At 40.9% G+C, this 8,467-nt stretch overlaps 1 pseudogene; it reads left to right on the top strand.

Annotated features, from left to right (window-relative positions):
* The first annotated feature begins 4,492 nt into the window (after positions 1–4,492).
* LOC114530402 lies at positions 4,493–5,026 on the top strand (annotated as a pseudogene).
* Positions 5,027–8,467: the final 3,441 nt, after the last annotated feature.

An 8,467-nucleotide genomic window follows, 5' to 3' on the forward strand; every position in this document is an offset into this window, starting at 1 on the left:
TCGTCTTACACTGGCTTTCTTCCCAAAAGGAGCTAAAGAGTTTCATTAAAAATTGCGTCAAGGAAATCCACCAACTCACCAACAATGCCACTTGGAATTATTGCCCAACTTCCGACAACCCAGCGGATCTTTTAACACTAGGAATCTCCACAGACAGCCTTTCCAAATCCACCTTGTGGGACAACGGCCCACATTGGCTGATAAATCATGCAAACTGGCCAGAGTGGAAACCTAACATGGTTCTTCTCCAGTCCTCCCTGAACGAAGATCAAGATACGAACAAAGCCCCTCCTACAAACCCTGACACGCCTGAGTCAACAAAACGTTCACCTACCAACATCAAGCAGATTATCACCCCTACCAAATTCAGTGACCTCCAGCGCCTACTACGCACCACAGCTCGAGTACTTCGTTTCGTCAAAGCCTTGAAGAAAGTCAACGCACCCAAAGAGAAGGTACTAAAGGTACACAAAATCGAAAATGCGAGAATGACTTGGATCCAAAACGACGTGTTCAGTAACGAACTTGCCAACATGCAAAGACTGAAGACCCCCTCGCCTACCCCTCGTACGCCAACTATTCACTCTGAGTGACGACATAATTCGTTGCGGTGGTAGAATTCACAAGGTTTCCCATACTTCTACCCGCAAACCACCATATCACCATGCTGATTGTCGATGATGCGCACATAAGGTTGCAACACGCCGGTTTAAATCAAACCCTGACAGATATACGCCAGAAGTACTGGGTTCCAACAGCACGCCAATACATCAAGAAAACACTTTGCCGATGTGTTACATGTCAAAAGACCTTCAGAACACCCTACACTGCTCCCGATCCTCCTCCACTTCCAACGTACCGAATGACTGACTCCCATATCCATTCAGTCTTACTGGAGTAGACTTCACCGGAGCTATCTACGTGAAAACACCGCGGGGTCAAGAAAAGGTCTACATCTGTTTGTTTACTTGTGCAAACACATGTGCAGTCCACCTGGAAGTTGCCACCAACTTAACAGTTCCGACCTTCATGTCCGCCTTCCGAAGATTTGTGAGTCGCAAGTCACTCCCCAAAATTATGATATTTGACAAATGTCTCAACCTACCAGTCCGCCGCCAAAGAGTTAACCCAACTCAACTGAGTTGGAAACCAGCCTTAGTAAAAGAGGAACACAATGGAAATTCATCCCGAAATGAGCACCTTGGTACAGCGGGAGATTACTTCCGAGAGATTTACTGGAGCTGCACCGACTGGTTTAAATGCATTCGCAAAGTGTGCCTTCCTTTCGTTCCACCATTCCAGCCAGCTGGTCAAAAACCCGTGTTTCTCTTGTTTAGTTTCAATGAATTTTTGTAGTTCAAAATATGCTTCATCGTAGTTTTTTTGCTGTGACAGAAGATAACAACTTGTTCGCAAGCACCTTGAATTTTGTCTGCGATGTCGAACTGTGTAAATGCCTAGCTTGATGAGCAATTGATTGTTTGAAGTGAAATTCGCAACTCACAGTTCTTTTGAGGCCTCTTCGCCATACACAGTTCTGATAGAAGCCCAGTTTCCACCATGTTCATCGACTGCCCACCCCACGGGATTAAATTTATAGTTTTTCTTGCCCGTAAATGTTTGGAGCACCTTGTTTAAAAGTGACTAGAATATAATCATTGTCTCGGTAGATTTATTTTCACATTCCATAGTGGCAATTTAGACCACTTTCCGTAAAAGTTTCAGTAAACATGTGCTTCAAGTGTAACAAATCCAGGGCATCATTTAAATGTCCTGTCAAAGAAACAGTATTCTTGAGATAGAAAGTTTTCCCCAACGCGATCCATAGCAACCGCTAATTTAGCTTGTATTTTGCTCATTTTGAAAACGTATGATAGTTCCCCATTGAGGTTTCGATTATTAACTTTATAAATAAGAAAGGGGTCTTTATCAAGCAATTTGCTTCTTAACTCACCCACTGCTTCAAAACTGTGTCCACATGGATGCAACTCTTTTTCAGATCTCTTTTTGCAGTTCCTCACTCGTTCCTCCTCGATTACCAAATCTACCACATTGTGAACATACAATTTGAATTTTAACAATTGTAGCCACCACCGCAACCTGCACTTCGTCTAACTCCCTTGAAGCCCTTTCTATTTGATGTTACCCACGTAAGCCATTGTCTGCCATCCTTACTGCTCTTCAATATTTCTTTTGGATTATAAGCCAAACAGTAGGCTACCAGGCCATTGATGTCATATGGCAGTTGTTCTACCTCCAATACATCTATATCTTGCCACAATGTAAATTTACTTTTCTGACGTGAAGGATTTTTCGATTTTCGATGACGTCTCCTGCCAGGATCCATTTCTTGATTATCTTCACTGGAACATCCTTCCAGGGCATGCCCCCCATCTGCTGACATGTTGGAACTGACAATATGGACAGTTTCTGGTGTTTTTACAGGAATGCAATATTTTTCACCTGCACAAAGAATGACTTCAACTACTTCACTCTTTTCAACACAATTGTCAATGTTTATGCATTTCTCCGCCGCGACGTGCGGAAGGTCTTTAACCGACTTCTTCATCAAATCGGCGTATCCTAAGGTGGAAGCTAAACTGTTAGCAGAATTACGGTATCAAAAATCATAATAAAGAACTAAATTTAGTTCCGGTACATTTTTCGAATGAACCGCAAATGTAGCTAGTTTTTTTCCCTGTGTTTTACTTAAATAGGATTATAATTGGCTTCATATTTTCTCCAAAATGGGTACGAGGTTGCAAAATGGGAAGCCAAAGAGCATATTTAAAATCAGGGCCACACAGTGGTACCACTATAGGTCTCACCCCCTTTGGTATGAACATGCATAGAGTTAAATCATGACTTTACCTTGAGTATTTAAACATCCAGTTTCTAGGAAGGTAAAGTCAGTATTCACTGCGACATCATAGTGCCTACGCAACCGTGAAAACACAACTTGAATCTCTTGTCCAACATAGTCGGTGTTGATATCGTGGCTTGAGGGATATAGCGATAAACTACACTCCTTTCCTTTGTCATTTACTTGGGTTATAACGCATTTCATGTCAGTAATATTATAACATGTCAGTTCTTAACTTTCTTTCCATACTTATTTGCTAATAACTCTTTCAAAGCAGCTTCTTCCTTGTTAAAGTCACAGTTCTCATTTTCAAAGCTTTACGAACTCGCACTTAATGCACACGCAAAACATTCACCAATTAGAATTTGTCTGCCATTGACTGAATGTCTTCATAAATTAAAAATAAATATAATATTTAATATATATATGGTTAGTGATTACTGATTATTTACAGGGGCATGAAAAACGAGATTGGGGATGTCGTGTAATTTTCCCCAACTTTTGTAATGAAGATATACTCACTTTTCCATCCGAATAGGGGCCAACGTTTTTAGCGAACGTTTTCTTGCTTAGCCGACTTACAAAATATTTGCATAGTATGACTGAAGAAATCCATTCAGCAAGGAATGTCGAGAACTGCATTGTTACCATATATTGAGTTTTGGTTATCGAATACAAATTACTATGTAATTTTCTAACAAGCTTTCCGTCACTTTTTGGGCAACATCAATATGTTAGGAACGGTAGTGTCAAAATTGCGCGCAACTTTTGTATCATATTACGAGAAGCCGAACTTGGGGGGAAATTTTACTGAAACATAATTTCCGAATTGAGGATTGAAAGTATGAATATTTCCTTGGCATTATTATAGTATTTTTACCAAATAATTTCGTATTGGTTATATTATGCTTCTCAGTCTTATTAAGGTGCGTAATATAGTTTTGATCATGAAGATTTGAATGTCATAACACATACGTCACACGTTGCTTAGCCTACTACTCTACCTCATTTCAGAATAAGATTTAATTTTCCAAATATTGTATCATGGCATGAACTTGGGAGGTGGTTACTTTATATACTTACAATATGCAATAAGCTTTTTCCAAACATTCTTGATAATTGATGCTTTCCTCAACAATGTGAAACAACTCTTGCCATAGACTTTCGATGTTTCCTGGTTTGACAAAGATATCATATGGCTGCGGTACCCAAAATACACCATCATTGTAATCTTTTATAAAACTCTGTGCTGTTTTCAGTTTTTCACCAACAGATTTAAGCTCGGACATGTTCATTGATAATAAACTGTCCCAGTCGTCCAGTGCTTCCTCGAAATATTTCAGGAGAGTCCAGTAGCTGTAATTTTAAGTACAATGTATGCGCTGTGGATGGCAGCACTATTTTAGCTCTCTTTATTTTTATCAAATTGAACGTATAAAAATGTTTTCTGAAGTCAATTGTCGACTGATAAACTTTGCTAAAGGTTCCATTAAACCGAAATGGCCACAATATCGGGGAACAAGGGCAGGTTTTGCTGTCCACGAGCGAAATTTACAGCGCCGATCTAACATTGAAGTGATTCAACACCGTATAGTTGATCGAAATATCACCGGACAAAGACATCAATGATATCGTAACTTGGCTAATTGTGTTCAGATCAACGTAGACCACCAAGGAAAAGAAGGGGTTCAATGTCGGCTTTCGTACCCTCGCTATATTTATCTAATGTTATGTCTCTCGCCCCGAAGATCGATGAAATCCGCCTTTACGCAAGTGTCAACAAGATAGACTTGATTTGCATAACAGAGACCTGGCTTAAAAGCCACATCCACGATAATATTATTGCTATCGAGGGCTATAATCTCGTGCGGAGAGACAGGGTTGGAATCGAACACGGTGGTATTTGTACATATGTTAAAAATAACATCAATTTCACCGTTTTAGAAGACTTGCAAGACCAAAATCACGAAGTTTTTTGGATAAAGCTACAACCTACACGTCTCCCAAGAGGATATAGCTCTATTGTTATAGGGAATGTTTACCATCCACCAAGTGCCAATATTGAATCAGAATTTATTGCAATATCTTTATTCATGCCTTTCGTTAATTGAATCGTGTTTTTTAAATTGTGGAATTATGCTAGTCGGCGACTTTACCAGTTAAACATTTCTAGACTTAGAAACTGCTTCTCCCTCCAGCAAATTGTGAAATTCTCAACCCCGGGCTCGAGAACCCTGGACTTAGTTCTGACAAACCTAAACTTGTTTTACAAAGATCCTATTCAACGACCTCCCCATGGTTTATCAGATCACAGTCTGTGGAAGTTCAACCCAGAGACAGATCTCAGCTTCCAGAACAGCGCCGTACTGTTAAGTCGAGAGATCTGAGACCAAGTAATTGTGCTGCTATGCGTACATATCTCCAGAATGTTAATGTTAAAGCTCAAATCGGTACAGTTAACACATGCACGGAAAAAGTTTCAGCTCTGGAGTCAATTGTTCAAGTGGGGATGAACTTTGTATTGCCTCTGCGTTCTAAGACCATATGCTCTAGTGAACCACCTTGGATAAACCCAAAGTTAAAAGATCTTATTAAACGCTGCCAACTGGCACTTGCCCAAGGAAACTTGCCATCGTTTCGTTCCCTGAGGAACTGCGTGAACCGAGAACGCAAGGTCTGTAGAATCAAGGTCAATGAAATTGTAACCAAATCAAGCGAGAATAAGTTACAACTATTCACAACACTCGTAATGATATGCGAAAGTGGATTAGGCATGAACAGTGCCTAATAGGGACTGATGAACAATTAATAGGATGTAGATGAGGAACATCAAGCCTAAAACAGGCGATTACACTCAGTTTTAGCTCAGTTAACTTCAAGTCAGCAACAAAGTGGGAACAGCATAACGAGACGAAGCCTCACCACCGAGTTGCACAAATTTTCTTCCATGGCCGAGCCTATAGAAGGTGACGTGCAATTTCCACAGCCACAGAATCTGAATGCTTTGGTTGAACAGCCACAGGCGCTAGATTATGCAGAACAACAACCTCAAGGTGTACCTCCATCGGCGTACAGAATGCAGAGTTGGAGGTATAAATATATATATATTTCAATTAGTTAATAGTTTGGTTTTATGTTTGTTGGTATTGCCTTAAAGCGTATTTCGATTATCCAAATTTTGACAGATTGTGAAAAGTTGTGGCTATATTTGCTCAGTGAAATAGTTGTGGGCGTGATTTATTCGATAAACTATATTATTTGTTATTGATTGCTTTGGAAGCAATTACATGGCATTGATTTGTCTAACATACTCAAACGTTTGAGAGTTGTATATATAGCTTGTTGCAGAATGTGATACGATATTGTGAGCAATCACCAGTGGAGATGACTGTCTCCAATAGCTGCTAGTTGGACAGCTGATCTGATCATTTAGACCTATTTGGGAGCAATCACCAGCGGGGTTGATTGACTTGACTGTTAGTGAATCGTTGAACATTTATGAAGTTGACGTTTTAGGTGAGCAATCACTTGCGTGGATGATTGTCTCCACTGCCAGCGGGACAGTGGATCTTGGTGAATTGAAATGTTTGCGAGTGATGACTATTGTGGATAATTGCATGATTTGACTGTCAGTGCATAGTTAATCTTTTATGAGTCTAACGTTTTGGATGAGTAATCGCCTGTGGGGATGATTACCTCGACTGCTAAGCTGGGCAGTTAAGCTTTGTTGATGTTTGGGTATATTTGTGAGCAATCGCCCGCGTGGATGTTGGCCTCGAGTGTCAGTTAGACAGTTCAGCCTGCCAAATCTGGAGTGTTTTTGTGACCAATCGCCTGTGTGGATGATTGGACTGTTGGTATCTTGAGGACCCGAACGGGATGATGAGCAGTCATGGGGTAGATGATTGCATTTCGTACATTGCTTTAATGCCTGAATTGGGAGGTGCTCAGGGAGTAATTATCTCAGTGGATAGTTGTTTCAACGGCTGGTTGATTTTGGGTGTGTTGAAGTACATTGTGAGTTATTATTATTGGGATAGATACTTCTTTTGAACAGGTTTCTATAGACTACTGTTGAATGGTTATTAGTAACGAAATATCTCAAAGACCTTATAGTACGCTGTTGTGCATTTTAGGTGTTAAAGCAGGACTTTGCACAACTTAAAAAGGTAATGGAAACGATCTCAGAACCTTCGGTAGAGACTCTTCAGTGAAGGATTGTAGCCATGACTTCCCGACCGGGCAGCGAGTTCAATAAATATGACCCCTTGGAACTTCTAGATTCATTGAAGAAAACAGTGCGAGAATTGAAGCATGAAAAGAGTTTGTATTTTCGAGCCGCTCATGACACCTTACGGGACAAGATTGGCGAACCTGCTGACTATTTTTGGGAGTTACTTTTGGCCATATTGGGAGATAAAGACCAGGAAAAGGTTCTGGAACGTGTGAGTCGCGTGGATAAACGGTATGCGCGTAAATCGTCCGATGAACCTCGTATGTCTGCGAAAAGAGTGCGCTCATCGCGACCCGGCACAGGCAACCGTGCGTGTTTCTACTGTGGTCTACCAGGACATTTCCAGGCAACATGTTACAAAAGGAGAAGAGATCAACGGGCGAGACAAAATTCGGGAGGTTCCACCTCTGCTCAGTCGGATGCACAAACATGAATTATCGAATATATTGTGATCTAATAATAGGACAGTAATATTGTTATGTGATTTACATGCTAAAGCATGGGAGAGTGTATAACTTCCTTTCCTTGTTATTGTCGATTCAATTATAATATTTATCCATTTGTGTGAACGTGTATGAAGGTTTTTGGGGGGTTATGGTCGGTTGGCAGTTTTGAAAAAGAGTCCCTTATACTCCCCCGGCTAGGCCGGGTCAGAGCTGTCATCCTTCTGCTGACTCTCTGGGTTCCAAAGGTTTTCTTTCCCTTCTTTTAGACAAATACATCTATGATTTGGGAATGGGAGCATGACCCTATTTTTGATTCGGAGATTATGGAAGTCTCTCAGGCACTCACCAGTGAGCAAACATCGATAAAATGGGTGGATATAAATGGGAACCCAGTGGGTGCTAGCAGAGGGGTGAGAGTCACTGAGACAGAATTGGACAATATTATTAATGGTCATCCTTCTTCGTTCCGTGCAGGAGAACTTCACGCGCATGTGGACTACTGGGATATTATAGGAGGTAACGTACCAACGACGCAGCAAGCCCAAGTGTTAGGATGGATTCACAATAAAGTATCTATATTTTCCCATTTTCGACATTATCGGGGTATGTTCAAAGATCAGGAATATGATTTGGATAGACCACCATCCTGCCATTTTTCAAATAATATCTCCTGTCAGCCTTTTGCTCAATTTATTTGAACAACTTTGATTGAACGGGTCCGGAATGGTGCGATCTTTGTGCTTGGTAGAGTTGACCAGGTGGATAAGCCATACCTACTTCTTCCATTGACGGTAGAACCGACTAAGCCTCGATTGTGTTACGATGCCCGGTTCTTGAACCTTTGGATTAAAGATAATCCCTTTCAATTGGACCGACTTAGTGACCTTCCGCGGTATGTTGAGCGTCATTCTTACCAGACCGTCT

The sequence above is a fragment of the Dendronephthya gigantea genome, unplaced genomic scaffold, assembly GCF_004324835.1.
Source record: "Dendronephthya gigantea isolate DGI-Jeju-01 unplaced genomic scaffold, DenGig_1.0 000062F, whole genome shotgun sequence".
Lineage (NCBI taxonomy): Eukaryota > Metazoa > Cnidaria > Anthozoa > Malacalcyonacea > Nephtheidae > Dendronephthya > Dendronephthya gigantea.